Genomic DNA, 8096 nt, shown 5'->3' with positions numbered 1-8096 from the left:
AATATGATTAGCACCATAGCTTAAGCTAACACCTTTATCATGGCACATAATTATCATTTCACTTTTTGTGGTGAGAACACTTAAGATGGAGTCTCTTAGCAATGAAGTATATTATACAGTACAGTTGACTGTAGTCACTATGCTGTGCATTAGCTCTCCACAACTTATTCATCTGCTAGTTGCAAGTTTGTACCCTTTAACACATCTCCCCAGTTCACCCACCTCCCCCAGTCCCTGGTAACCACCATTCTATTCTGTGTCTACAAATTCTTCTTTTTTAGATTCCATTGTAAGTGATATCATGCAATATTTGTCTTTCTCTGTCTGGCTTATCTCACTTAGCGTAATGCCCTGAAAAGTCCATCCATGTTGTGGTAAATGGCAGGATTTTCTTCTTTCTCATGGCTGAGTAATATTCCGTTGGTATATATATATATATATATATATATATATAACAGCTTCTATAACCATATATATATATATGTAAGGGAATATTTTATATATATATAAAAATATATTTTATATATATATAGAAATTATTTAGCCATTCATCCATTGACACTTAGGTTGTTTCCATATCTTGGCTATTGTGAATTATGCTACAATAAACATGGAAGTGCACATGTCTTTTCAACATCCTGTTTTCATTTCCTTCGAGTATATATCCAGAACTGAGATTCCTGGATCACACGTTAGTTGTATTTCTAAATTTTTGAGGAACCTCCACACTGTTTTCCATAGCAGCTCAACCAATTTACATTCCCACCAGCAATGCACAAGGGTTCCCTTTCTCCACATCCTTGCAAACACTTGTTATCTCTTGTCTTTTTGATGACAGCCATCCTAACAGGTGTGAGGTGATATCTTATTGTGGTTTTGATTTGCATTTCCCTAACGATTAGTGACGTTGAGCATCTTTTCATGTACCTGTTGCCTATTTGGATATCTTCTTTGGAAAAATGTCTATTCAGTTCCTCTGCCCATCTTTAATCAGTTTATTTGTTGTTAGTATTAAGTTCTATGAGTTCTTTATATATTGTCGATATTAACCCCTTATCCAATACGTGGTTTGCAAATATTTTTTCCCATTCCATAGTTTGCCTTTTCATTTTGTTAATTGTTTTTCTCTGTGCAAAAGATTTTTAGTTTGACATAGTTCCACTTGTCGATTTTTTTTCTTTTGTTGCTTGAGCTTTTGGTGTCATATCACATCCAAAAAATCATTGCCAAGACCAATGTCAAAGAGTTTCTTCTCTGTTTTCTTCCAGGACTTTTATGGTATGAGGCCTTATGTTTAAGTCTTTAATTCATTTCAAGTTAATTTTTGTGAGTGATATAAGGGTTCAATTTCATTCTTCTGCCCGTGGTTACCCAAGTTTCCCAACACCATTTACTGAAGAAAATATCCTTTCCTTTTTGTCAGGATTGCTTTGACTATTCAGGGTCTATTGTGGTTCCATACAAATTTTAGAATTGTTTTTGCTATTGCTGTGAAAAATGTTACTGGATTTTTGATAGGTATTGCATTGAATCCATAGATGGCTTAGAATAGCATGGACACTTTAACAATATTAATTTTATCCATGAACATGAAATAGCTTTCCATTTGTGTCTTCTTCAATTTCTTTCATCAAAGTCTTGTAGTTTTCATTGTACAGATCTTTCACTTCCTTGCTTAAACTTATTCCTAATTATTTTATTGTTTTTGATACTGTTGTGGCTGGGATAGTTTTACTTCTTTTTCAGATATTTCATTGTTAGTGTATGGAAACACAACTGATTTCTTTTTTTTTTTTTTCTCGATACACGGGCCTCTCACTGTTGTGGCCTCTCCCATTGCAGAGCACAGGCTCCGGACGCACAGGCCCAGCGGCCATGGCTCACGGGCCCAGCCTCTCTGCGGCATGTGGCATCTTCCCAGACCAGGGCACGAACCCGTGTCCCCTGCATCGGCAGGCAGACACTCAACCACTGCGCCACCACGGAAGCCCACAACTGATTTCTGTATGTTGATTTTTTAAATTTTTTATTTTATATTGGAGCACAGTTGATTAACAATGTTGTGTTAGTTTCAGGTGTACAGCAAAGTGATTCAGTTATACATATACATGTATCTATGCGTTTTTAAATTCTTTGTTATTACAGAATATTGAGCATATATGTTGATTTTTATCCTGCAACTTTACTGAATTCATTGATTAGTTCCAGCAGTTTTTTTGGTTCAGTCTTTAGAATTTTCTGCATAAGGCCATATGATTTGCAAATAATGACTATTTTATTTCTTCCTTCCCCAGCTGGATACCTTTTATTTCTATACCTTGCCTAATTACTCTAGCTAGGACTTCCAGTACTATTTTAAATCGGAGCGGTGAGAGTGGGCACCCTGATCTTGTATCTGATCTTAGAGGAAAAGCTTTCAGTCCTTCACCATTGAGTATGATGTTAGCTGTGGGTTGTCAGTATGACCTTCATTATGTGGAGGTATATTCCTTCTACACCCAATTTGTTGATGGTTTCTCTCATGAAAGGGTATTGTATTTTGTCAAGTGCATTTTCTGCGTCTATTGAGATGATCATATGATTTTTGTCTTTCATGCTATTAATGTGGTGTATAACATTTATTGATTTGCATTATGTTGACCTATTCTTGCATCCCGGGGATAATTCCCATTTGGTTATGGTGTATGATCCTTTTAATGTGTTGTTGGATTCAGTTTGCTAATATTTTTTTGAGAATTCTTGCATTTATCAGGGATATTGTTCTATAGTTTCCTTTTCTTGTAGTGTCCTTATCTGGCTTTGGTATCAGGGTAATGCTGGCTTCATGAAATAAAGAAAGTTGAAAATGTCCCCTTCTCTTCAATTTTTTGGGAGAATTTGAGAATAATGGGTGTTAATTCTTCTTTAAATATTTGGTAGAATTCACCAGTGAAGTCATCTGGCTTTTCTGTGTTCAAAGGTTTTTGATTACTGATTCAATCTCACTCATTATTGGTCTGTTAAGATTTTTTATTTCTTCCAGATTCAGTCTTTTTTTTTCTTTTCCATAATGGTTTATTACAGGATGTTAAATATAACTCCCTTTGCTATACAGTAAGACCTTGTTGTTTATCCATTCTAATATATAATAGTTTACCTCTGCTAATCCCAAACTCCCAATCCATTCCTCCCCCACCCACCCCCCTTGACAACCACAGGTCTGTTTTCTATGTCTGTGAGTCTGTTCCATATTCAGTTTTGGTAGGCTGTATGCTTCTAAGAATTTATCCATTTCTTCTAGCTTATCCAATTTGTTGGTCTATAATTGCTTATGGTAATCTCTTACGATACTATGTATTTCTGTAATATCATTTGTAATGTCTCCTCTTTAGTTTCTGATTTTATTTGAGTCTTTTCTCTTTTTTCCTTTTTTTTTTTTTTTTTTCTTTTTGTGGTACGCGGGCCTCTCACTGTTGTGGCCTCTCCCATTGAGGAGCGCAGGCTCAGTGGCCATGGCTTACGGGCCCAGCCGCTCCGCGGCATGTGGGATCTTCCCAGACCGGGGCATGAACACGTGTCCCCTGCATCGGCAGGCAAACTCTCAACCACTGTGCCACCAGGGAAGCCCTTTTCTCTTTTTTCTTAGTCTAGCTAAAAGTTTATCTTTTTGAAAAACCAGCTCTTAGTTTCATTGATCTTTTCTGTTGTTTTTCTGGTCTATGTTTCATTTATTTCTGCTCTGATCTTTGTTATTTCCTTCCTTCTGCTAACTTTGGTCTTCGTTCTTTTTTCTTTAATTCTTTGAGGTGTAAAGTCAGGTTGCTTATTTGAGATTTTTCTATTTTCTTAATATATGCATTTATTGCTGTTAAACTTGCCTTTCAGAACTGCTTTTGCAGCATCCCAAATGTTTTGGTGTGCTATGTTTCCATTTCCATTTGTTTTGAGATATTTTTTGATTTCCCTTTTATGTTTGTTCTTCTACCCACTCATTGTTCAGGAGTATGTTGTTTAGCTTCCATATGCTTGTAAATTTTCCAACTTTCCTCTTATTGTTGATTTCAACTTATACCATTGTGGTTGGAAAATATACTTGGTATTATTTCAATCTTTTAAAATTTACTAAGATTTGCTTTGTGGCCTATCATATGGTCTATCCTGGAGAATATTCTGTGTGCACTTGAGAAGAATGAGTGTTCTGCCGCTGATGGATGGACTGCTCTATAAATGTCTGTTAGATCCATTTAATGTAGGATTCAAATCCAATGTTTCCTTGTTGATTTTCTGTCTGGATGATCTATCCGTTGCTGAAAGTGGGGTAATCAATCCCCTACTATTATTGTATTACTGTCTATTTCTCTTTCCACATCTATTACTATTTGCTGAATATATTTAGGTGCTCTATGTTGGGTGTGTATGTATTTACAATTATTATATCTTCTTGAAAATTTGACCCCTTAAAAATATGAAATACTTCGTGAATTTGCATGTCATCTTTGCTCAGGGCCATGCTAACCTTCTCTGTATTGTTTAAATTTTAGTATATGTGATGCTGAAGCAACAACAACTCATGGTATTATGAACATTTAAAATTGTTGTTGTTTTAAGTTACTAAGGGTTTTTTTTATTTATTTTTTTAAATTGAAGTGTAGCTGATTTACAATATTGTGTTGGTTTCAGTTGTACAGCAAAGTGATTCAGTTATATATATTTTTTTATACTATTTTCCATTATAGATTATTGTAAGATATTGAATATAGTTCCCTGTGTTATATAGTAAATGCTTGTTGCTTATCCATTTTATGTATAGGAGTTAACAGATAATTACAGACTCCTAATTCATCCCTCCCCCTGCTCCCTTCTCCTTTTGGTAACATAGTTTATTTCCTATGTCTGTGAGTCTGTTTCTGTTTTGTATATAGATTCATTTGTGTTATTTTTTAGATTCCACATATAAGTGATATTACATAATATTTGTTTTTCTCTGTCTGACTTGCTTCACTTAGTGTGATATTCTCTAGGTTGCTGCAGATGGCAATATTTCAAATGTTTTTATAGCTGAGTAATATTCCACTTTTATATATATATAATGTTCCATTATATATAATATAATATATATTATATATAATATAATGGAATATTATATATATAATTATATATACACACATACATACACACACACACACACACACCTTCTTCTTAAACATGTCTGTCATTGGGCACTTGGGTTGTTTCTATGTCTTGGCTATTGTAAATAGTGCTGCTATGAACATTGGAGTGCATGTATCTTTTCAAATTAGAATTTTCAAGTGGTTTTTATCATAGATAATTGATAAATCCTTAATCTGATGGAAGAATCTAGAAAAAGATGTTGAGGGTGCATAGCCCAACTCCTTCCTCTCATTCTCCTTTTGGGAGGAAGCAGCCCACTGAGAATCCATGTTCTCTTTCTGCCATCCAGACCATAAATTGTACAGGGTGGATATGCACTGATGGATACTTTTTCCAAATGCTAGAGGACCAGAAGTTAAAGTCAATACTTGGCTGAAATCAAGGTCAAAACCAAGTATTGACGTAAGAGAACTAGAAATCAATAATAAATCTGAAAAATAATTTAAGAATATAGAATTATTATAATAATTTTAGTAGTCACAAATTAAAAGTTGATTAGTGAAATTAAATGTGTTTTAAATATTTTTTCTAACAATGTATTCCATTCCCTTTCTCTTCACATTCTTTATTATGTCAAAATAGAAAGTAATTTATCCAGACTTTGAACTTTTTCCTCCTCATGAAAGTTTAAGGTGGCAAAATGATAATTTAATTCATCCTCACAAGATGTGAAAAATTCTCAAATAGGACTTTTTATTGAAGACACGTAGCGTCTTTGTACGGGATTTGGCCTTGACATTTTCTGTTACTCATTTCTATATGAATTAAGTTTTCCTGACTATCAGAAGGATATTTTGTTCTAACAACTCCTGTTGTTTCTGTGTGGTGTTGAGTGTATATATTTTTAATTTTAAAATGATTTTTCTGAGTTTTTCTTCCTCTATTCATCTGCCCCACTTTTATCTGGGCCTTCTCTTTCCTTCATCTCTTTTGTTCCTTTCTGCTCAATTTTGATTCATCTCTGACCATCTTGCCTGTGTGTAGGGCCCTATGGAAGGTGAGGAGGGTGTGCTGCTAAGCCTGTCAGCCCGGCTTTCTGCAGGCCCTTTGCCTCTCCTGCTAAGCCAGGGGCAAACCCCTCTCATTCCTGCTGCTGCTTTCACTGTCCCACCTCCTCCTGAGGATCTGGTAGCCATCTTGGTGTCTCCTATTATCAGGTTGTCAGTCGTCTCCTGGCTTCCCTCTGCTTTCTCCTGAACAGTTGCTGATTATGTGCTGATCTTGTGACTCTTGCTTGTTTGCACTTTGGGGTTCATGGAGTACCTTGTCACCTAGTTTTGTTGTAAATGTTGTACACTGGTTTGTTTTTTGTTTTAATTTCACTGTTTTCTCTATACTGGGATTTGGGAAGATCCAAAAGCTTGCCATTCCCACCGTTGTCATCTTCCCAGAATTTGATAATAAGAATTTTAACACAAGTTCAATCTTCATTACTTGCCCATAATTTGAAAGGGACTATCCAGATAGTTATTCAGATCATTGATAAATCCAAATGACATCCCTTGTTCACAACTCTTGTTTGTGTTACTGTCACTGTTAAGCTGATCATCTATGATGGTCCCCTATGATTATGATATCACCCGACCTCTGATCACCCACAAGTTTCAGGATGTGAGAAATGCTGTGAAAGTAGACGTCTGTATGGCTCTTTCAGCAAAATACCAGGGCCAAGGTCAAACCTGGGCACATCTTGATTACATGAGTGATATATGTGTGATCTGGCTGCCCTGCTGCTGGATGGGTGAATTGAATTCTGGGCTTCAGTGTTTGGAAGCTCACCTGCATTCAGAAACCATGTCCTCCAGCCCAGCCCTTACTAATTAAACAAAAGTTTTAAGTTTTACCTCCAAACGCCAGCCAACTCCTTTATACTTCAGAACTTGGACAGGGAGAATTTTTCTCTTTATTGTTTAAAAAATAAACTAGGAGCAAAATATTGGAGAGCACCTTAACACATGAAGCTTGAGGCATCTGGCAGGGCCAGGGAGGGCAACTTTGTTATGGTGACTCTTACTAAGTGTTATGGGTTGAATTTTGTCCCCTCAAGTAAGATATGTTAAAGCTCTAACTGTCCAAGCCTCAGAATGTGACCTTATTTGGAAATAGGATTCTTGCAGAGGTACTTATTTAAGATGAAGTCATACTGGAATTGGGTGGGGACCTACTCCAATGTAACTGGTGTCCTTATGAGAATATGGCCACAAAGACAGAGGGAGAACACCATGTGATGATTAAGGCAGAGATTGGGTTATGCAGCTGCAACCTCAAAGACCGCCGTCAAACCACCAGAAGTTAGGAAGAAGCAGGGAAGGATTGCCTTACAGGTTTCAGAGGGGGTGCAGGCCTGCCGACACCTTGATTTCAGACCTCTAGCCTCCAGAACTGTGAGACAATACATTTCTGTTGTTTTAAGCCCCCCAGGTGGCTAATACACTAAGTAAAGGCTTTGGGAGCTTCTTATCTTTGTGGTTTGCAGCCTGTTTTGAGCAATGGAACTGGGTTTTGCAGTCACAAGACAACAGTGTAAAGAATCTCACTGACTCTATGGTGAACACAGAACTCAACACCCAAGAATCTGAAAGCAGATAATGTCGATTAACATCTCTCTGTAGAAAATCTTTTTCCTTTAATTGAATCTTTGCTTGAGCCACACCAAGAAAAAGCTCCAGTTAGGCAGTTCAATGTTAAATTACAACAGTCTGTTACTTGTGTCAGAGAATACACTAAGTGATGTGATGCAAATGAGATTGAGGAAAATGTTGCAGAGTATAAACTTAAAAAAATCTCCTGCCAACCAAGAAAAATTCTCCACAAAAGTAGAGGAGAAAGAAAACAGTTTTGTTATTGAATAAGCATTAATCCAGAATGTGATGTGCATCACAGGCAATCCACTGAGAGACTGCAAAAACAGAAAGAAATCTCACCCTTTTACATAGCCAGGCAGA

General features: G+C 36.4%; 1 non-coding gene across 1 annotated transcript; it reads right to left on the bottom strand.

The window, feature by feature from the left end:
* Nucleotides 1-4438: 4438 nt before the first annotated feature.
* On the bottom strand, nucleotides 4439-4544 carry LOC115857371 (U6 spliceosomal RNA). Its single transcript, XR_004041239.1, has one exon. It is a non-coding gene; the product is annotated as a U6 spliceosomal RNA (small nuclear RNA).
* Between the last annotated feature and the right edge of the window lie 3552 nt (nucleotides 4545-8096).

This window comes from Globicephala melas, chromosome 5, assembly GCF_963455315.2.
Source record: "Globicephala melas chromosome 5, mGloMel1.2, whole genome shotgun sequence".
Classification (NCBI taxonomy): Eukaryota; Metazoa; Chordata; class Mammalia; order Artiodactyla; family Delphinidae; genus Globicephala; species Globicephala melas.
This window is presented reverse-complemented; position numbering and strand designations above follow the sequence as displayed.